Raw genomic sequence first — 24,556 nt, forward strand, 5'->3', positions numbered from 1 at the left:
AGCAATACTAAATTGCAATGATGTACTTAAAATACACGGGTACCGTCCTTTGGAGAGCAGGTTGTAGATTCTCATCAAGGTCCTTTACTTGATTCACCAATAATGATTCAGGACCTACACACTTTATTTCACTTGAGATGAACATGGGATTAGTGTTTCACAATAAAGGCACCAAAACAATTAACACCAAAACAATTAACAGCTTAAGCATAGAGTTTAAGATAACCGTTTTAAGCTCTCCCATGGTCTCCAGTCCATCTCAAGGTACCTGCATTGTCTAGTTAGCACAGTTTGGTACCCATCTCGGGATGGGTCCATAATGATCATCTAAATGTGCCTTTGGTACCCAAATGGCCTTTGTGCTAGTTCTAGGTGATCTCATTATGGATCTAGCACAAGTGTATGATTTGGGTCTCCTAAGTGAATGAGATTGACACACATTCACTTCTTTAGGAATCTTACCTTTATAACATACCTTTGATATATGACCCTGCTCACCACACTTGTAGCAGAAGCGTCGCTGACATGACGCTTGTTGTTTGTCATTTTCCTTGGTGAGGGTCATCTTGGAGGATGCACATCCTTGATTCTTCATGACCGGACATGAAGTGATAATGTGGTCCTTATTGTTGCATCCAAAGCAACTTCTTGTCCCTTCATCCTTGTCTTTGTACGGACAGGATGCGATGAGGTGGCCTATCTCCTTGCATTTGAAACACCTCCTTTTTCCTCTTCCCTTTTTGTGCTTGAAGGACATGGAGAGATGATTAGTACAAACAACATGACTAATTGAATTTTTACCTTTTTCCTCGTTCATGTTGATTTCTTCATTTATAGCTTTGGGAACATTCTTCTTATTGAGCTTAACACTTGCTGCAGTTTTTCCTTTCTCAAGCTTCTTCACCACGCGCCCGTGGATATCTTGAGAGAGTTGAGCTAAGCGTCTTCTCCTCAGTTGTCGTTGCTTCTTATTCCCATAGAATTTCTTTTGTGACCCTAAAACTTGTTGCTCAATCAATGATTGGCTTTCTTTTGAGCAAAAGGAGTTAGCACATGATGATATACAATTCAAATGCGCACACGTGCGAGAATGAGGTTCACATGAATTTAAGTTTGAAATTACAACCTCATGAGCAACATTAAGCATGATATGGTCATCAACTAATTCATTATGAGAATAAGATAGCATATCATATTTTTCACTTAGAGCAAGTTTTTCTAAATTTATCATTTCTACTTGACTCTTAAGTATAGAATTCTCAGTTTTAAGTTGAGCAACATCAGCTAATACATCATGATTATTTCTTTGCTCAAATAAAATAGATTCATACCGTTGGACCAAATTATCATGAGAGCACTTTAGCTCCTCATGTTCTTTGGTCATCTTCTCCAGGCTGTCGTTGGTTTTGATGAGAGTCTCCTCTAGCCTGAGAAGCGTCTCGCCTTGTTCCTTGTTCCTCCTCAACAACTTAACCAAGAGCACTTTGTCTTCTTTGTTGAGATGGGTGTAGAACCGGCGAATCTCCTCTTCTTCCACATCACCGGTCTCATTTTCCCTGTCATTATTATTAGTGGAAGCAATACAGGAAAATGTACCTAGTGGTGATGAAGACTCATCCTCGCTATCATCCTCATATTCCTCCTCATCATCGCTTTCATCTCCACTATCATTGTTAGCAATAAGACATTTATGACTAGTGGAAGACAAACCTGTCGGTGAGGTGGATTCATCGTTTGGGTGCCATCGTTCTTGTTCTTCTCCCTTTGAATGGTTAGTATCACAAGCAATATAGGGAGTAGAAGTAGTACAATTTGCCACAAAATATTTTACTTTAATTCTATTCCATAAATCATGAGCATCAACAAACAAATCATTATCACTACTCATGATGGCAAAATAGGCACTTCTAGAAAGAGACTCAACTAAGATGTTGCAAGCACGGTGATTGAGAGATAAACATCTTAGTTCATCATTAGAGGGATTTTTACTAATATCAGATGGAAAAATACTTCTACTAAAGATCTGTCTCAAATCAGAATCAACACTCATGAAAGCATTATAAATAGAGACAGACCAAGATTTGTAATTAGAGCCATCGCCTAAAAGAATTTCTACAGTTACCTCTTGTGACGACATCGTTATCTCCGGACAGCTAAGCCCACACTGGAGAGGCCTAGCTCTGATACCAATTGAAAGTTCCCTTCGGCCCGGGAACAGGATCTAGATGTCGCCTAGAGGGGGGGTGAATAGGCGAATAAAACTTATTACTTTAAAACTTAAATCTTACTCTACTCGAAGACAGGATCGCAGTGGAGTGAAGAATCCTTCGAGTAGGTTGCAGTGGAATTGAAGTTCCTGTCTTACGAATATCCTGCACTTCAAGGAAAGCTAGTACCACAAGTAAGTAGTGAAGTGCAGATATATAAGCGAGTAAGACAGAGAGTCAGAGTACAATACAGAACAGAGCACACAGACGCAAGGATTTATCCCGAGGTTCGGCCAAGCCTGAAATGCTTGCCTAGTCCTCGTTGGAGTTAGCCACACCTGGGCTTGGAGTATATTTCAACTCCTTCCTCCGTTTGCTCAGATCTGTCAGTATGACAGATAGAGCCTTTCACTATTGAGTGGGGTTACAACAGAACCGCGGCTGCTTACAAACTTCTTGGCAGCACCCCGGCAGAGTAACGATATGCTCAAGACCTTGCTCTAGCTCTAAGCAGCACTTCTCCTCTCTCTTAAGGCTTATAGCTGTGCCTTCTACACAAACTATAGAGTTACACACAAGAGGGAGAGTGAGAATTGATTCGAGTGAAGTCTACACTTGTTGGCTGCGCTTGTATTTAGCTTGAGGCGCCTAGGGGTCCCTTTTATAGGCACAAGGGGCCTAGGAGCCGTTGGAATCCCATTTGGAAGGCAATACTTTCTTTCTGTCGGGTGGCGCACCGGACAGTCCGGTGCACACCGGACACTGTCCGGTGCCCGATTTCTTTCCTTTTATGGCGAAGCCGACCGTTGGCAGTCTTGGAGCCGTTGGCGCACCGGACATGTCCGGTGAATTATAGTCGTACGTCGCCGGTGAATTCCCGAGAGCGGCCAGTTCGCCAGAGTTCAGCCTGGCGCACCGGACAGTCCGGTGTGCCAGACTGAGCTGCCTTGGCTGTACATAGCCAAGCCCTTTGCACCTCTCTTCTTTTCTCCTTCTTTCTGTCTCTAACACTTAGACAAGTATATTAGTACACTAAAACCAATGTACTAAGTCTAGAAACATACCTTCTCTTAATTATTATATCCATAGTATTTCACATGCTTGAGCTTTGATGTTGGACTCATAAATCATCAAGTCGGCTTGACTTGATCTAGATTGACATTTCTTAGCTCCAACATCCTGCAAAGGTCACATAGAACATCTCCAAACATAGGAACAACCCAAACTAAAGATTAAGGTGAACTTAGCTCTTTTGGGCTGCTTCCAGTTCTGGTTTTGACACTTGTTCTCCTTCTAGTGATCTTGATCTCCTTCTTAGAGCTTGATCTTGAGCCTTATGACTTACACCACATAACTGGAGCTGTTACCTCATTGGCTGTAAGTCACGTTCTTATGTAGCGATCCTTGATGTGCCGTAGCTGTTCTCAACTCGATCACCCTTGACTTTGCAAGCCTTCTTCTTCACCCTTGGCTTTGGGTTCCTCAGCCTCCTTGACCTTCTCCCGTGCACTTGGTACCTCGAAGCTCTTCTTGCCTCCGTCCTTGGCTTGATCAGTTGTCTCCTAGCTACGCACCCGAGTCTCACTTTATGCAATGTCCATCCTACTTGTGATGTCCATCATGTATCCATAATCCAGTTCTTGGACCATCACAATTGTTCACTTGTGTTGAACCCTGTAGGCTTTACCTTAAGCACCTTTTCAACACTTAGTACACTTGTTAGTCCTTTAATTGAGTTGTCATCCAAACACCAAAACTCACAAGAGAGCTTTCAAGACTTTGTTCATTCCTAAGGGAATAGAGGCTGTGGTTGTGGCTTCGTATATATGTCTGGACATTCATTTGCACGTTACATTACATCATAACATCTGCATTCATAAACATTCATTTAGACATACATAGGATCATCATCATACCATTCAAACAAAGGCAGATCCTTCGGATATAAAAATAAGGTTTCGGCAAAAAGAAGAGGGGAAGGTGATTTTCGCCTTCGGCTCAAAAATGCTTCGTTGTGTACGAAAAGAAGGGAAGGTGTTTTTCGCCTTCGGCTCAAAATTGCAAGTTTCGTCCACATCAAAGCACTTCATACATTAACGGGAAGGTAAGAATATATTACAAGGTACGGACATAGTTCATGGAATACAATTTAATTACATTTGTAAAAACTATTACACGAAGTTTTTCAGAATCTCTTTTACAATCATTTATCTAAGCTTCATCAAAATTCATTGAGCTTCAGCTTCAGCATTGTCATCCAGTAAAAGCTTTGGCGTCATATTCTTACTCTTCAAGCTTTGGCTTCGACTTCATCGTCCTACGCGAATTAAAATATTATAAGCAAAATTCAATTTTGAAGGAAGAGGTAAGCACGAAGGTATGATTTTGCTACTGGCTTAAGATGACTCCGAGCTTCGTCACCAGCTTTCTCTCGCCCACCCTTTGTCCATACCACCTTTATAAATTTGTTTGCAATACTTCGGGCGAGATTGGGAATATCATCCAGAATCGCTGGTGATAGGCTGAAATTGGGTCTGTTGAAAACTTTTCCGTGCTCACAGCCGGATTTCAGGAACGCAGCAGCGGTGCCTGAGAAGCTACCAGGGCACAGAAGTCACCGTGTTCAGCAATAACATCATCGAGGTCATCAATCTCACATTCGATGTGTTCAAAGGCTCCTGGTAGATCTTCAGCTGAGGGAGTAAATTCTTCACTGCTGGCCCCGACCGAATAAAATATCTTCTTCAGCCGTCGGACACATTGATTGCTGAATTCCAAACATTTGTTTTGAAGGCTTATCAATGATTTTTTCAAATCTGAACCCTTCTGTACTTCGGCCTCAAGTTTTTCATTAAGCTTCAGCTTTTCCTGTTCGAAATTTTCTGACTGACAGAGAAGCTTCGTATTCAGTTCAGTTATCTTAGCTTCGGCTTCTGCTAATAAGCCCTCAATTGTCTGGAATTCGAACTCCTTTTTCTCAAAGGCAGTTGATTGTTCTTTTATTTTGTTTTCTAAGTTTTCAATAATAACCTCGAGCTTTTTATCTTCTAAATCCTGTTGCATATTCAAAGCTTTGCTCAATAGCATACTCTGTACACGAACAACCTTCGTTAGAAAACACTTTTGATATGAAAAATAAAAAGTTAGAGAGAAATTGTTTACCTTGAAGTTGGAATAAAACAAACTACCGACGATATGCTGTTGTCGGTAGCGGCTGATATCGGTTTCGAGCTTTGGGAAACCGATACTCTTTGATAGAGTACCGATAACCTTCGCCCCGGCCTGATCCCGGATGCAGCCTAGCTTTTCATCATCAACACCCCCGAAAAGAACCGCCCCTGGTCGATAGCCGCAGGATATGGCATAGTCTTTTAGTTCTTCTTTTTCAGCTTTTGTAAGTTCTTGCCCAATCAAGTTTTGAAAATTGAACATTTCATCTTCTGACGTTTCTTCGGCAATTTCTTTCTCTTTCTCGGGTTTTGGGGCCGAAGCTTCTTCGGTGGCCACAGCAGTTTCTTCTGCAGCTATGTTTAGCAGAACTTTATCTATGTCAGCAATCATGCTTTCTAAATTAATATCTTCGGCTCCAATAGCTTTGGCATTTGTGGCCTCCGAAGGTGCAGCTTCGGTAGCTGTCGAACTTTTAGTAGTCGGCGCCTTCGGAGCTGAAACTCTTGGTGGTGTCTTTTCAATGACCTCTGTCACCGTAATGATTCTTTGCTTTTTTTATTCTAGCTGCTTCCTTCAATTTCGCGAGCTCCTTCTTCTTCTGAAAAAGCTTCGTCAGTTGTGGCCCAGTGGACTTAGCTTGACAGGCAAAGATTCGGTCATTACCTTTAAAATTTCCTCTACTTCGGTAGTAGAGGGTGTTGCAGGAGATCCTTCTTTTTCTTCAATTGCTTTTTGCTTTAGAGTCGAAGCTTTTCTCTTCTTTGAAAGACTTGTTTTCGGCTCGGTCTCCGGTTTTTTCTTTTTTGGTTGTTCTTCATCGTCTTTGTTCAGAGCGTCAGCTACTCTTTTTCTCTTTTGGCCTTCAGCACCCTTATCTAGCCGCTCGTAGTCAGGATATTCAAAACCCAGGGCATCCAGTACGTGGTTTAGCCTTCGCTTCGGACGGGTGCCGAAGGACGCAGTCATCAATTGGTCTTCTTTTTTAGAATAATTTCTGACTATTTCATTACACATTACTTCGATTGTGTCCAACCATTCTTGGCAGGGCACTTTGAAAAATTTCTTGAATTTGATATGGTAGGGCAACCGAACAAGTTCCCCTTTCTTCTTCTTCCCCTCTAGCTTCGGCATTTCCCACTCCTTCCAAGTTGGGAATACTCTGAAGGCCAGAAATTCTTGCACCAAGTCCCTAGTGCCAATATGATCTGCAATCACTTTAAATTCAGCTAGAGCAATTTGACTTGGGCTCCCTGGAGTCATGTTGCATCGGGGTCTGGTCTCTTCGGAGATCAATTCTAATGGACTCTGGACCAACTTATCTTCATCTTCGTCAACTCTGACGTAGAACCACTCAGATTTCCATCCAGCTGGCCATTTGCTTCGGTAGCTGATCACCGGAAACTTTGTACTCTTGCGATAAGCAAAGTTGTAGCAGCCAAAATTTTCATGAAGACCATCTCCTCTAGCCTTAGTCTGGTAGTGCAATTCGTGCACTCGGTAGAAACCTTCAGCGAATGGTTCCACCCCTTGGCTTCGGAGAGCCCAGATATAAACATTTAGCCTAACGATAGCGTTAGGAGTCAGCTGATGAAGGTAGATCCCAAATTTCTTCAGCACATCAGCAATCATCTTATTCAAAGGGAATCTTAAACCAGCTTTGAAAAGACTCTTGAAAACCACTACTTCATTCTTTCCCGGCTTTGGGTTAGTTTCTTTTTCACCAAAACGAATCAACTCCTTCTTCGCTTCACTAAAGTAGCCCAATTTCACCATCTTAGGAAAATCAGCTTCAGAGATGGTGGACTTTCCAAAGTCCAGGTGGCTAGGTTTGCTCGACACTGCACTGCTATAATCATCTTCGGAATCAGTTTCTTCAGCATCAGCCTGTCCTGCTTTGGCGGCAGGAATATCCTCTAATGTTACCAGCCCAGACCGTTTCATTGCTTCGGAAATTGGAACAGTTTCAGTACCTTCGGTCTCGTCTCCCTCACGGTCAACCCTAGCAGTAGAATGCACCCTTGCCATCTGATTATGAATTTTTTGAAGTTGTTGACTTTCTCGATTTTTCCGAAGTTCTTTCTCTTGTGACGAAGCAGAATCGAAAGTGGTGCTTCGTTTGAGCACGATGATCAAGCTTCGGCTGTGGTTAAATTTTTGGCAGCACGACAGTACAATAGTAATGAATGCTATGGTAACTTCACACCTACCCGTCTGTTTATATAGTGCTGTAGGTGGGAAGGTGAACCGTCAAGGCTCCTGCACCGAACGAACAGTCGATCGCACCCATTGAATGGTGGGCCACAGAACTCGAGAAGGTGAATCGCCAAGACGCGCGTACTCGCTGCATGGTGGGACCATTCCGCGCTCGGGAAATTGATCGTTTCTCGGCAACGAGCTCAGGGAAGGTGTTTTTCGGACCTTCGGCTTCTCGAAGCCTAAGAGACTTTTTTCACGGATCAAGCTCGTTACGAAAAACGATCTAGCACCGCGAAGGGGCTACTGTTGGGGTCATGCTTCGTCGCCGAAGGTCCTGCAAGAAGAAACACCTTCAGCAGATCCGCCTAGATGCCACGCCGAAGCTCCCTCTTGCGAAGCTTTGGCGTTATGACGAATCTGAAGACGAAGGTTCGAACCGACTTAAAGATGGAATGACTTTTTAGCCCTTGAAAGTCTATGTCATAATTGTAATCTTTTGTAAAGGACATAATTGTAATATTCCACGGGCTGCGTCATATGCCTATAAATAGATAAACAGTACCCCCGTACTATTCACGTTGACTGGCATTCACTTTTGCGTCACGCTTGTACTTTTGCCTTCTATCAAGCCGAAGGTATAAATGTCATTAAAATATTGTTTTTATTCATTCATGATTATGTAATCACGAATATGCATAATTATCTTTGTTATCCTATATATTTCACATGCTTTGTTTTCCATTATCATAAACTGTGATAACGAAGGTATGTCCTTCGTAACATTTGTCCGAAGATCATTATATCCTTAGGGAATAATGTTTCGAAGGACGAAAGACCTTAACAATTAATCTGTTTTTGTGTTGCCTTGTTCTTAATTCATAGCATTTGAGAACAAGTCCCCAACAGTATGCCATCTCCCCAACTCTCCTGAAGATTCTGAATGGTCCAATAAAGCGAGGGGACAATTTGCCCTTGACTTTGAATCACCTCATTCCACGAAGTGGTGACACCTTGAGGTACACATGATCTCCTTCCTCAAATTCTAATGGTCTTCTTCTATTGTCAGCATAGCTCTTTTGTCTGGTCTAAGCTACCCTCAAGTTCTCCCCGATTATATGGACTTCTTCTTCTGCCTCTTGAATAAGTTTAGGCCCAAAGAACTATCTTTCTCCTGTCTGATCCCAATATAGAGGAGTCCTGCATTTCCTGCCATATAAAGCTTCAAAGGGTGACATCTTCAGACTGGCCTGGTAACTATTATTATATGAGAACTCAGCATAAGGTAGACTTTTATCCCAACTTCCTTCATGCTAAAGGGAACAAGCTCTCACCATATCTTCCAATACTTGATTAGTCCTTCCAGTCTGTCCATCAGTTTGAGGGTGATAGGTTGTACTAAAGTTCAACTTCGTATTCATATTCTCATTGAAGCTTCTTCAGAATCTTGAGGTAAACTATGAACCTCGATCAGACACGATCTTCTTTGGTACTCCATGTAAACACACAATCTGAGCCACATATAACTCTGCTAGTTGAGAACCTTCATAAGTAGTCTTGATAGGAATGAAGTGAGCTACTTTAGTCAATCTATCCACAATCACCCATATAGAGTCATATCCTTTCTAGGTGCGAGGCAATCCAATAATGAAGTCCATACCAATCTCTTCCCACTTCCACTCGGGTATCTTTAGTGGATGCGGTAGTCCAGCTGGCCTCTGGTGTTCAGCCTTAACCCTTTGACACACATCGCACATAGCCACATGTGCATCCACATCTCTCTTCAATCCATACCACCAGTATTTCTGCTTCAAATCCTGATACATCTTAGTGCTACCAGGGTGGATAGAATAATCAGAATCATGGGCTTCTTTCAATATAGTCTCACGAAGGCTTTCAATATCAGGAACACATATCCTGTTCTTGAACCATACGGTGCCTTGCTCATCTTCCATGAATTCCGGACCTCGACCTTCAGTAATCAGATCCTTAATCTCTTGTATTTTAGCATCACCAATTTGTCCTTTGCAGATTTCTTGCTCCAAGGTAGGTTCCACATCAATAGTAACTCCTTCAGTGTGAGCAACTATCCCCAGGTTAAGTCTCCTGAAATCCTCAACAATCTCATCAGGTAGCTGGGCCACAATAGCTGAATGAACATCTTCCTTCCAACTTAAGGCATCTGCAACCAAATTCGCCTTGCCCGGGTGATAGTGAATCTCCAAATCATAATCCTTAATAAGCTCCAACCAATGGCGTTGCCTAAGGTTGAGATCCTTCTGAGTGAATATGTACTTCAAACTCTTATGATCCGTGTACACTTGACACTTGGTTCCCATGATATAATGCCTCCATATCTTAAGCGCATGCACTACGGCTGCCAGTTCTAAGTCATGAGTGGGATAGTTCAACTCATGTTTCCGCAACTAACGAGACGCGTAGGTGATCACATGCCCTTCTTGCATGAGCACACATCCCAAGCCCTAGCCACATGCATCACAATAAATGTCAAATCCCTTCTGTAGATCTAGCATAACCAACACTGGTGGTGACATCAATCTCTTCTTTAATTGATCAAAGCTATCTTGGCACTTCTCGTCCCAATTAAACTCTCTTCCCTTCTCCAGAAGTGAGGTCATAGGCTTAGCAATCTTAGAAAATCCTTCAATAAATCTCTGATAGTATCCTGCTAGTCCTAAGAAACTCCGGATCTCCGTAACTGTAGTGGGTATGCTCCACACCATAATCTCCTTGAATTAAGCAGGATCCACTGATATTCCTCCATTAGAAATGATGTGTCCAATAAATGTCACCTCGTCTATCCAGAACTCGCATTTGCTGTACTTGGCGTAGAGTTGGTTATCTCGTAGCTTCTGTAGCACCAATCTCAAATGTTTCTCATGATCACTATCACTCTTGGAATAAATAAGAATATCGTCAATGAATACCACGACAAATCTATCAGATACTCCATAAACACCTTATTCATTAAATTCATAAAATAAGCTAGCGCATTAGTTAGTCCAAATGACATAATCGTGAACTCATATAAACCATATCAGGTCGAGAAAGCCATCTTGGGAATATCCGATGGCCTAATCTTCATTTGATGGTAACCCGATCGGAGATCAATCTTTGAGAATACCCTTGCACCTCTCATCTGATCAAATAAATCCTCAATGCGGGGTAACAGATACTTGTTCTTTACAGTAACATCATTAAGGGATCTATAGTCCACACACATCCTTTGTGATACATCCTTCTTCTGTACAAACAGAATCGGCGCTCCCCAAGGTGAGGAACTCGGTCGAATATACCCAGCCTCTTGTAACTCTGTTAACTGCTTCTTAAGTTCCTTTAGCTCTTCTACGGACATCCTATATGGCCGTTTAGAAATAGGGGCAGTCCCACGTAAGAGATCAATGACAAACTCAACTTCCCTATCTGGTGGCATCCCTGGTAACTCCTCTGGAAAGGCATTCGAAAAATCTCTAACCACCTAGATGTTGTCACTAACAAACTCCCCATCTATAAAGAATGATGCACGCTGGGTAGAAGTAGATACTGCAATTTCAACTTGAAACCTTTCTCCTTTAGGGCTGGTGAGTTCTACCGTACCTCTACCACATTGTATAATGGCCTTTGCCTTTCTTAGCCATGACATATCAAGGATCAGATCTATACTGCTTGTCTCTAATATTATAGCAGTAGCTCCAAATTCTCTACCCATAATTGTCAATATCAATTTATGTGTCATATGATTTGCCTCAACATGCCCTTTGGGTGTAATTACTATCATTGGTGTTTTCATAATTTTTAGTGGTAACTCATTTGTGTTGGCATAACGAGCAGACATAAATGAATGTGTAGCACCAGAATCAAATAATATTGTTGCAGGAATTGCATTAATGTAAAACATACCAAGTGCGATGTTGGCACCATCAGGAGTAGCATCAGCACTGACTTGATTAACCCTGGTAATAGAGTATCCCTTGCCAGATCCTGGAGTCTGTTGTTTGTTCTGAACTGGGGTAGTAGCAATCCTCTGTGGGCAAACATTTGCATAATGTCCAGTCTTCTCACACTTGTAGCAAGTAGTGCCTGCACTCTGTCCTGAAAATTTCGTCGGAGTACCAGTGGGGGTAGCCTAACGAGTCGGTGGAGTCCCCTAGGATGAATGCTGAGCTGGGCGCTGGCCTCTGCCAGTGCGAACTAGTGTACCCTAGGGTGAACTGTAGCGAGGACAAACACTTCTGCTTCCCTATCCCTAGGATATCGCCTTCCTCTTCAAATCTCCTAGCTGAACACGCTTGTGTTCAATAGCTAGGGCCTTGTCAAGCAGCCTCTGGAATGATGGAAAGGTATGTGCCACTAGAGCATACTGTAGAGGTCCATTGAGTCCATCAATAAAGTGCTCCTGCTTCCTCTCATCTTCAACAACTTCATCAGGTGCATATCTGGATAGCTGAATGAACTTGTCGCGGTACACGCTGACTGACATGCTCCCCTGCTTTAGCGACAAAAACTCTTTCTTCTTAATTTTCATTAGACTAGCTGGTATATGATAGTTTCTGAACTGAGTAGAAAACTCCGCCCATGTGATAGTGTCAGCAGCATCGTGGGCAGCAGTTTATGAATCCCACCAATCAGTAGCAGGACATGTCAGACGACCAGAAGCATATAGAACCTTCTCCCGGTCAGAGCATTGGGCAATAATCAACATCTTCTCCACATACTTCAGCCAATCATCAGAGTCTAGTGGATCAGAAGAACTGGCGAATGTCGGTGGCTTATGGCTCTTGAACTCTCGGTGCTTGTCCCAGGGTGGAACTGGTGGTGGAGGTGGAGGCAGTGGTGGTTGTTGCTGTTGCTGTTGCGCCCTTCTCTCCTAGCGTATCTCCTCTCGCTCCTGGCGTAGTTCCTGGCGTATCTCCTCTCGCTCTTGGCGCATCTCCTGGCGTTCCTGTCGCATCTGCGTGTGCATATCCGCCATAGTTTCTGCCATTTGTTGCATTATCCTCATCTGAGCTGTAACTGCTAGGTCAACTCCGGCTGGTGGAGGCTATGGAGGATCCATCTCAGGTTGTTGTTGTTGTGGTTATCTAAATATCCTTCGAGTGTGTCGATTGGGAGGTAGATCAATTCCACCACCCTTCCTAGTATTGACCATCTAATTAGAAACATATGGTAAGAGAGAAAGGATTGTAGACAAGGCAGGTAATTACGAGGCATGTTACTTTGGGGGATTTATTAGCTAAGTAGATTAATGTTTTACCTACCAAAGCTAATTCATTACCTTATGGTGGTACATGCTAAGATGTCGATTTATAATATCTCAATCAATCAAATAAGCAAATCAGACATTTATCATCAGAACAATCAACCAACATTTTTAAATAGGAAAAATAGTTTTAATTTCGTCTTAGGTTCCCTATCTCTTAAGAATGTCATAAATGTAGGATTCCAAGGTGTGAAACCCATCTTGTCTTAGAATAGAAAAGATAAGAGTAATCAGAGTATGACAACAAAAGGTGAGACATGATCAGGATAAGGTAAGTATAGAATGAATCAGATTAAGATAAGTAGGTAAGGGTTTTGTCCATTTCTATCTAGGTTTCGTCCTACAGTCAACATTTCCTCTGATACCACTTCTGTCACACCCGGGCTTTAAGGGACAAAGCCGGGTGCATCTCTTACATGCGCCAAAGAAGACAACATATATAATAACAGAGTGTATAGAGATAAATGTCACAATAATGTGGTAGAACCTCCCAAGTTATTAGGCCAACATGCACCTGCCCTTGTCTCAAATACCTCAGACGGCTATGCATGTGCACCGGATAACTTAACAGGATCCGTCCGAGTGTCCCAAGGACCCCGGATAAACCACAAACAACCAGGACCGTAGGATTAAGTAAACACAAATCACACACCAACGACTTGCAACGGAAATCTTATTACCAAATTTTACAAGTTACATCAAGTTTACATTGTACAAGATTGGAGTGATTACAAAAGTGACTCAAAGAAATATACTTTGAAATATTATAAATTATTTATAAGTTTGAAATATATGCTAGCTCAATGATAGTCCTCAATAAGAAGTATAGGAGAGTTACTTTAACCTATAAGAAGGCCGAGCCCACCGGCACTTAGCACCATCCACAGCACCACAATTCTAGTTCTTGCAACAACATGGGTTCGAAAACCCTGAGTACGGAGTGTACTTTCGTAAGTCTTACCCGACTAAGGAAAAAGACTCTCAAGGATATGCTGGATTTAGGAATCAAGGAGAGGCTTTTAGCAAGAATCAACTTAGATACTTTTGCAGAAAAAGCTTACTAAAGTGAGTCCTTACTTTCAATATTTTAACGCCAGATTAAATATTAATAGACTCTGGTTGCACATAGTCTAATTTCACCATCTCATCAGTACAACATCATTTTTATTCATAATGTTTACATCCTGACCAAGGTTGCAGGTCAGTGATCAAGTCTCCACTGTCCGGGGATATAACGACGATCCGAATCGATTTACTCAGTTGAGGATCTCTAACCACACGACATATGTAGCACTTAACCCTTGCATATGTCAACCATTCCCACAGATCCTCCACAACGTGAACCGGCCCGCGCTACTCGGGAGCACAGTACTCCTCCGTCCAGCCTCTACCCAGGAGGGTACACGCTACTCACACCATCTCCCACGCATAATGCGCGGTTGTCTTTTCATGTATGGAATAGCCGGGTTCAAGCTTACCTTGCCCCATATCCAGAGCATGTGGCCAGTTAAGATAGTCCTTGATCATACAGGCCTACGTACGCATCCAATCCTTAATTAACCTGGGTGGAGCATCACCTGTTCCTAGCCCAAGTCTCGAGTTAAGTACTTCCATCCTTAGGATTGTGTTGTGTTCCTTAGGATGAAAAGAGCATTATAGGGAACTTTGCAGTAAGATCCCACCATGCTCCCAATGAAAATAATCTTGCAGGTAGAAGTCATCCTTCCTCAGGATAACCCCTAAGCTAGGCATTAGTGCAAAGGACAAACTCCATCTGCAAGATTTACCTCTAGGCAGGGCTAAGAAATTTTGTAAATCATATTTGATACTTCACCAGAAGTATCTATAAACGGAATGGATTTCAAGGTAGCCAATGCATCAAAGGGTTTCCAAGCAACTCCTATAAACCTAATGCACATTTCGCTAGACTTAAAGTGTGTAAAAATCATTTAAAAACACAAGGAAAGGGGTTGCATGCACCGGGGCTTGTCTGGGATAACACTAGGTTAGTGTTAGTTAGACGACGACCACTTGGCGATCAGCTTTTGTTCTGATATTTGCTCCGTCTGTCCATCTTCAGGTTCGTCCATCCGCATTACCTTGCGAATTAGTCCACTCATTACGTCATCTTGGGGTCGACTTGGCTTGTCTTCCGCATCACGTGATTAATTGTCTTACCTAATTGAAATGCATGATGCACATGAATGCATATAGATAGGAATATCACAAATCTGAATAATGCTACACGACAGCGAATTAAACACCTAGCGGCGAGGTGTTGTACCATTTCATACGGGAACACTAGTTATCGACATACGACTAAGCGCAATAATCACAAAATAATAAACTATACATACTAACTACAGCACTCGCGTTTCTCCTGTTTAATCATATCTAATTCTATTATCAAGCAAGAATAAATTATAAACACACACTATCATCCTTAGTTACAATATATCATTGGAAGTCCAATAAAGTTAGAGTCACCATTATTGAAAGCCCAAATCTTAAAATCAGCATATAACAATCTAATTACCCTTTTAAATCGCATTTCTCAATTATCTTGAATTCCACACTAATTAAATAGGTCGATGTCATTCACTGTTAATTACACGAGGTAATTTATACATCCCTTATGAGATCGAACTAAACACCAAACCTAGAATAAGCTGACTAATTAAGCAGGGCATCGACTACATCAATTAACCAAATCGACATAATAACACTAGAAAATCTATTAACTAGCCGATAAAAATACTAAACCTATCTTTTACGTCATCAGCTCGCCCGAATATTACATAAATTAATCTACCTTTCGCATTACTAACTCCATCGTACTTCACATATATTTAACACTACCACAACGCGCCTGCGCTAAATATGAGGATCGTCACGATTACCATATATCTAATTACTCCACTCATAAACCCAAATAACATAAATAATAAACTAGCTTACCAAAATTAAATCCGATTTGAAACCACAAAATCGACGGTGCTATCCGGTCCGCGTATAACACAAAATACGTGGCTAGCGATGTACTAGACTTCACTATTCTACCCGATCAAATTTTATCCTGGCATTAATTCACTACTGCGATTTACGTGCACGTCATCAGCCCACGTTAACAGCGAGTATACCAAACTGACGAGAAATATTAAAACGAAAAACAGAGCGACGACAACTCACCAATAATTTAATCCGTCTTGAAGGCTACAAGCACAACTATGATTTCCGATTTTGCCATTAGGTCGAGCATGACAGAGAGCTTCGGGGTCAACAGGCACGTTGGAGAAGCGGCTTGATCGACGACGAAGAATAAGGGGGCTGCTGGCACTCCAAATCGTGAACACATACATGTCGCTTTCTTGTTTACGGACTGTCGAAATCGACTCGAATCACGCAAGCATGTCCATCACTCTGGGCTTTCGTCGAATACGAGGTGTGCAAGCCGCGACATCGGTAGCGAGTGAGGTCGACAACAAGATCGGAGCTGCGCAGATCCGGGACTGCTGCTCGGAAGAAAGAGTGCACACGGGGCGGCAAGCAGCAGGGGCGTGGCTGCACGCGCAAGCAGGAAGAACAGCGGTGACTTAAGGTAGTGTTTGGTTGAGGAGCCAAGTAGAACAGAGTCGTTCCATCTCTGATTCTGGGAACGGAGCCGCTCTGTTCTGTGTTTGGTAATCTGGAACGAAGCGGCTCTGTTTTTTGTTTGGTTGCAGAGTGAATGGAACAGAGCGTGACTGTGAGAGCGGGATGGGAACGGAGCGGCTCCGTCCGGTTGATTTTTTGGAGCGGAATGGTTCCGGATCTGAGGAGAATATTCCCTAATTGGAGCCATTTCGTTCTAGTTCCTTTGTAACCAAACAACAACAAAACTGGGATAGAACGGTTCCGTTCTACTTGGTTCTTCAACCAAACACTACCTTACGAGCGCAGAGGCGAGACAGAGAGCTCCGCGTGCAGGAAGCCGACACGCGCAGCAGGGGTGAGCAGCAGGCGCGGACAGGCGGAGACAGCATCCACGGCTTCAATAGAATCGACGGCGAGGACCGAAACGGCGAGGACCGAATAGAGAACTGGAGCAGGGAGGAAGACGTGCGCAGAGAAGGTGCCAGGGCGCTGGGGGCTGGGCGAGGTCCGAGCTACATGGCGGTAGAGGGACGAGCGACGGGAAGGATGGAGCTTGACCGGCAAAGAGGACCGTGCGGCTTGGGGAGCTGGGCATAGAGAACGCGTCTGACGCTTGAGGACAACGGCTTGCTGCGTTGACTGTGGAGCTCGGCTGAAGATAGTGTTGGATTAATGTGGGCTTGGCCCAAATTAATATTCAATAATAGTCAATGCTAATGGCCCACTTTAATGCTATGGTGTACTAATTATTTAGTACCATATTGGAAGTTCAAAGGACAAATCAATCAACTTAAATAGGTGGACCATTGGTGCATCTATTGAGAAGTTGAGAAAAGGATGAAGGACTGCCACACGCGCGCGCGCGCCGCCGCCGCCGCCGGCACGGGCCGGGCCGTGCCGTGCCGTGCCGTGCCGTGCCGTGCCGTGCCGTGCCGTGGCTCGTGGCTCGTGGTAGATCGGACCTTGGTCCGAATATTCCTTTCAAACGGTTACGCATTTTGCCTGGAGTGATGACCGTCATAATAACCGTCCGTTTCCTGTCTTATGGCTAGTAACGGACGTCAGTTACTGGCGTCAGTTTCCAGCTCTAATGCGCGACCGTTTCTGTCTGTTGTCCTTCTCCCTTCTTCTGACCGCCTATAAGAATGGAGAGGGAGGGCTCTTCTAGAGACGCGAATTGCAAACAACACATTCCCGTCCCGTCTTCTGCGAGCACAGAGAGAGTGGGAGAGCAGGCCTCCGAAATCACCGACCGTAGAGATACACTTGCACGGGTGTGCGGGCGATCAGATTTTTGGGGAGCGTCTTCGCGACTGCTCGCGTGATCGTCCACAGCCTTGCTGTTCGTCGCCTTCCCAAGTCGACGCGTGCTGCTGTTCTTCTTCCCGGCGACCGTTCGAGGGACTGCACTGCGTACATCTTCCTGCACCGACTTCGTACGGCTACATCGAACATACACACGAGATGTCTCGTGTGAATGGAGCCACTGGTGCCTTGAGCATCGGTCCCTCCGCTGGGTACACTCTGTTCTTCGTATTTATGCATGTTTCATTGCTGTTTACTGCTTATGCGAGTAGTTATACACACATGCATAATACACACATGCATATACATGTCATTACATATATCGCACTGATTATCTGGATTAAATTAAAACTAAAAATGCCTAACTTTCTAACAATCCAAAAATCTGATATTAGGCATTTTTCTGTTAGTGGTTTTGCTGCTGCGTTAAAACCAAGTGAACCTTTTGATGGGACGTTTTACAAGAGATGGCGTAGTAAGATGATACTGTGGTTGACCGCAATGAACTGCTATCACGCCGCACAGGGGAAACCCGAACAGTTCACTCCTGAAGAGGAGAAAATGTTCGACGTTGCCGATAACCTGTTTCGAGGCGCCGTGATTGGCGCTCTTGCCAACAAGTATGTTGATTCTTATCTAACGTGCACATCTGCAAAAGAGTTATGGGATGCATTAGATGAGAAGTTTGGTGTTTCTGATGCTGGTAGCGAGCTGTACATCATGGAGCAGCTGTTTGACTATAAGATGGTGGAAAACCGTCCTGTAGTTGAACAGGCTCATGAAATACAGGCACTGGCTAAAGAACTCGAACAATTCCCATGTGTCTTGCCTGACAAGTTCGTGGCCGGCGGTATTATCGCTAAACTGCCACCTTCTTGGACGGACTTTGCTACCACTCTAAAACATAAGAGACAAGAGTTTAGCGTGGCTGAGCTTATTGGTTCTCTTGATGTTGAGGAGAGGGCGAGAGCAAAGGACACTCGTGGAAAAGGAGTTGAGACTTCTAGTGCCAATATGGTACAAAAGAAGAACTCCAATGCATCACATAATAATAAAAAGAAGAACAAGCAACAGAATGCCACGAAGCCCAAGCAGGCAGCCTCGTTCAAAAAGAAGAACAAAGGAGCTGGTTGTTTTGTTTGCGGGAGTACTGATCATTGGGCAAGCACTTGTCCAGACCGCAAATTTAAGCAAGAGAAAAAACCAGCTCAAGAGAAGAAAACAGTAAACATGGTTGTTAGCGAGACTGCAGAAGGAACATCGGGGTATGGTAATCTTTTACCTACTGTTCTTTCAGTGTGTCAATCCCCTGAGTGGTGGGCTGATACCGGTGCTAATATTCATGTGTGTGCTGATATTTCTTTATTTTCTTCTTATCAGTGCAAAGGGACTGGAGCCTTGCTGATGGGGAACGGATCACATGCGCGTGTTCTTGGTGTTGGTACAGTCATTCTGAAGTTTACTTCGGGAAAGACGGTGCTATTGAAGAACGTGCAGCATGTCCCCTCCATCAAAAAGAATCTAGTTAGTGGCTCTCAATTGTGTCGAGATGGCTACAAAATTGTCTTTGAGTCTAATAAATGTATACTGTCTAAGTATGGAACATTTGTTGGAAAAGGCTATGACAGCGGAGGCTTGTTCCGCTTATCTTTGCATGATGCGTGTAATAAGTCTGTGAACAATGTTGTTTCGAATGAGTCGTATATTTGGCATTCACGACTTTGTCATATCAATTTTGGTTGTGTCTCGCGGTTAGCAGATTTAAATTTAATCCCGAAATTTGATTTAGTCAAAGGTTCTAAGTGCCAGGTGTGCGTGCAATCTAAGCAACCTCGCAAGCCTCACAAGGCTGCGGAGGCGAGGAATTTGGCACCACTAGACTTAATACATTCCGATTTATGTGAGATGAACGGAATATTGACTAAAGGAGGCAAGCGATATTTTATTACTTTTATCGATGACTCTACTAGATTTTGTTATGTGTATCTCTTAAAATCAAAAGATGAAGCTTTGCATTATTTTAAGACCTACAAAGCTGAAGTTGAAAATCAACTCGAGAGGAAAATTAAACGGTTAAGGTCTGATCGTGGTGGAGAATATTTTTCGGGTGATTTTTCTGATTTTTGTGTGGAACATGGTATTATTCATGAGAGGACACCGCCATACTCACCACAATCCAATGGGGTTGCTGAAAGAAAGAACCGTACTCTAACTGATTTGGTTAACGCCATGTTAGAGACTTCAGGGCTATCTAAGGAATGGTGGGGTGAGGCGATCTTGACGGCGTGTCATGTCCTGAATAAAGTTCCCACAAAGAACAAAGAAATCACACCATTCGAGGAATGGGAAAAGAAGAAATTAAATATCTCCTATTTGCGCACCTGGGGTTGTTTGGCTAAAGTGAATGTGCCAATTAACAAGAAGCGCAAATTAGGACCGAAAACTGTTGATTGTGTTTTCCTTGGGTATGCTTTCCACAGCATTGGATATAGGTTTTTAATTATAAACTCTGGAGTACCGGACATGTTGGTCGGTACAATTATGGAGTCCAGAGATGCTACGTTTTTTGAGGACGAATTTCCCATGAAAGCTACACATGATACGTCTAATGATGAACCAACGATACCCCATGAGCATTTTATTCCGGTAGAACACACTGAGGAATCCCATATACATAATCATGTGGAAAATGACAATGTATCAACTCGAAAGAGTAAGAGACCAAGGATTGCAAAGTCCTTTGGTGATGATTACATTGTATATCTTGTGGATGACACACCAAGTACCATTGAAGAGGCATATTCCTCTCCTGATGCTGACTTTTGGAAGGAAGCAATAAGGAGTGAGATGGATTCTATTATGTCTAATGCAACTTGGGAGGTAGTTGAGCGTCCTTATGGGTGTAAGCCCATTGGAAGTAAATGGGTGTTCAAGAAAAAACTTAGGCCTGATGGTACTATTGAAAGGTACAAGGCGAGGCTTGTAATTAAAGGCTATTCACAGAAAGAAGGTGAGGATTTCTTTGATACTTATTCACCTGTGGCTCGATTGACCACAATTCGTGTGCTACTTTCTTTGGCTGCCTCTCATGGTCTACTCGTCCATCAAATGGATGTTAAGACAGCATTCCTAAATGGAGAGCTAGATGAGGAAATTTACATGGAGCAGCCAGCTGGGTTTGTAGCAAACGGTCAAGAAGGCATGGTGTGTAAATTATTGAAATCTTTATATGGCCTAAAACAAGCACCTAAGCAATGGCATGAAAAGTTCGATAAAACTTTGACATCTGCCGGTTTTGTTGTGAACGAAGCAGACAAGTGTGTATACTATCGGTATGGTGGGGGCGAGGGAGTAATTTTATGCCTATATGTTGATGACATTCTAATCTTGGGGACGAGTCTTGATGTGATTAAAGAGACAAAAGACTTTCTGTCTAATAATTTTAAAATGAAAGATTTGGGAGAAGCTGATGTTATTCTTAACATTAAGCTACTGAGAGAAGGCATTGGTGGGATCACACTTGTGCAATCCCATTATGTGGAAAAGGTTTTGAGTCGCTTTGGTTTTAGCGAATGTGAACCTGCTCCAACGCCTTATGATCCTAGTAAGCTATTAAAGAAAAATCGAAGGATAGCTAGGGATCAATTGAGATATTCCCAAATAATTGGTTCACTCATGTATTTAGCTAGCGCTACGAGGCCTGACATCTCATTTGCTGTGAGCAAACTTAGTCGATTTGTTTCAAATCCGGGAGATGATCACTGGCGTGCTCTTGAGAGAGTTTTGCGCTATCTAAAGGGTACTATGAGTTTAGGCATCCATTATACCGGGTACCCAACAGTGCTGGAGGGTTATTGTGATGCAAACTGGATATCTGATGCTGACGAGATATATGCCACAAGTGGATATGTGTTTTCACTTGGAGGTGGTGCTGTTTCATGGAAGTCTTGCAAGCAGACCATCTTAACGAGGTCGACTATGGAAGCAGAACTCACAGCATTAGATACCGCTTCAGTTGAGGCTGAGTGGCTTCGTGAACTCCTTATGGATTTACCGGTGGTTGAAAAACCTGTGCCGGCTATTTCCATGAACTGTGATAATCAGACTGTGATAATTAAGATAAACAGTTCTAAGGACAATATGAAGTCGACAAGGCACATAAAGAGGCGTTTGAAATCTGTCAGGAAATTGAGAAACTCCGGAGTAATAGCGTTGGATTATGTCCATACGTCTAAAAATCTAGCAGATCAATTTACTAAGGGGCTATCACGTAGTGTGATAGATAGTGCATCAAGTGAAATGGGCATGAGACCCACCTAAAGTTTATCATAGTGGTAACCTGTTCTATGTGATCGGAGATCCCGTGAATTAGAATGGTGAAACAAGCTAGTGGTAGACTGAGAGGAAAGACCCTTAATAAGGCTCATTTCAGATGCATATCTTTCCTTACTGTAAGGTAGGTTGGTGTTTACACCTTAATATGTTCCAAGTGGCTTTGTGAAGCAAAGATGTTGTCCTACAGAACATCTTTAGAGGAACATACCTATATGGGTTAACTGCTAGTCACAGTTTATGAGATCTGGGTGGTTTCTAGATACCCATGAAAGGCTATGGAGTTTGACTTATATGCTCCAACCAGAGGGGATGCGTTCAGCAATCTAGTACTGGTAAAGAGTTTAGATGAAACTCATTCCACGCAAAACTGCCAATTCAAGGCCTAGTCCATTGTGCAGTTGTGGTCAAGTGTAGTCTAAGTTCTAGGTGGATGTTCAACTTAACAGTCTCCATCGAAACACCAGTATATCAAACGTTTGAGATGATGAGAGCATTTTTGTGTGACTTAGCATTTGGTGGGGATTGTTGGATTAATGTGGGCTTGGCCCAAATTAATATTCAATAATAGTCAATGCTAATGGCCCACTTTAATGCTATGGTGTACTAATTATTTAGTACCATATTGGAAGTTCAAAGGACAAATCAATCAACTTAAATAGGTGGACCATTGGTGCATCTATTGAGAAGTTGAGAAAAGGATGAAGGACTGCCACACGCGCGCGCGCGCGCCGCCGCCGCCGCCGGCCGGGCCGGGCCGTGGCCGTGGCCGTGGCCGTGGCTCGTGGCTCGTGGCTCGTGGCTCGTGGTAGATCGGACCTTGGTCCGAATATTCCTTTCAAACGGTTACGGCTAGTAACGGACGTCAGTTCCTGGCGTCAGTTTCCAGCTCTAATGCGCGACCGTTTCTGTCCGTTGTCCTTCTCCCTTCTTCTGACCGCCTATAAGAATGGAGAGGGAGGGCTCTTCTAGAGACGCGAATCATCTCACGCGAATTGCAAACAACACATTCCCGTCCCGTCTTCTGCGAGCACAGAGAGAGTGGGAGAGCAGGCCTCCGAAATCACCGACCGTAGAGATACACTTGCACGGGTGTGCGGGCGATCAGATTTTTGGGGAGCGTCTTCGCGACTGCTCGCGTGATCGTCCACAGCCTTGCTGTTCGTCGCCTTCCCAAGTCGACGCGTGCTGCTGTTCTTCTTCCCGGCGACCGTTCGAGGGACTGCACTGCGTACATCTTCCTGCACCGACTTCGTACGGCTACATCGAACATACACACGAGATGTCTCGTGTGAATGGAGCCACTGGTGCCTTGAGCATCGGTCCCTCCGCTGGGTACACTCTGTTCTTCGTATTTATGCATGTTTCATTGCTGTTTACTGCTTATGCGAGTAGTTATACACACATGCATAATACACACATGCATATACATGTCATTACATATATCGCACTGATTATCTGGATTAAATTAAAACTAAAAATGCCTAACTTTCTAACAGATAGAGGACAGCAGCACGCGTCTTGGAAGGAGCTAGAGCCGAGCACCAGGAGAAGCAGTCTTGAGGAGGAAAATGAGCATATAGAAAAATATCCCAGGGAGTCGGCGTTGGCTGGTAGATGATAAAGCCGAGAGGGAACGGCGGTGGGGAATATCTCCAGCAAAAGATGAGCGCCTGCGTGCTAGAGACGATGGCCGAGATGGAAAGACTGGGAGATGAGCACCTTCATTGGCTTAGAAGTGAGCGACGGCTGAGAAAAAAAATCGGCAGCTAGTGATAAGAGCATCTTCAACAGTGCCTCAAAATAGTGCCTCAAATTGAAATATGGGGCTCTACACAGGAAAAATTACTCCAACAGTGCATCATTTTATAAAATTTTGTTAAAAAATTATAGGCCACCCTCTCAAGTGCCTCAAATATACTACACCGTAGGGGGCTGCTCTATAATCTAGATTTACGGCTTTACTGTTGGAGCGGAATATTTTGTTAATGCCTAAATTCATTAAAATATATTTATTTTTAAATTATAGGGCATTTTTATAGGTTACGTTGTTGGAGATGCTCTAAAGGAGAGGCCTCGTGTGGCTTGTAGAGGAGGCCACGTGAGAGAGCTCTCATTTCCAGGGAACGCTCGAAGTTCTCAATACGAGAAAAATGACGTGAGAAGATTAGATTGGGGCTGGATCGGATAAGGAACAACAGAATGGCCACATAGTTACATAGGCTGATGACGTGCGATGAGGAGGATAAGCTATGGAGAATAAAAATAGGATTTTTTTCTTCTCTTTTTTTAGCAAAAGCATACGGATATTTATGAGTTCTGCTATTAGGATCTAAAAGATGTATAAAAGAGTTAAACCAAAACAATATCAACAACAATATTTAGATAGGATTCGATTTGATGAATACTTCAGAGTCAGATGAACTTGTACGCG

This window comes from Zea mays, chromosome 7 (assembly GCF_902167145.1).
Source record: "Zea mays cultivar B73 chromosome 7, Zm-B73-REFERENCE-NAM-5.0, whole genome shotgun sequence".
Lineage (NCBI taxonomy): Eukaryota > Viridiplantae > Streptophyta > Magnoliopsida > Poales > Poaceae > Zea > Zea mays.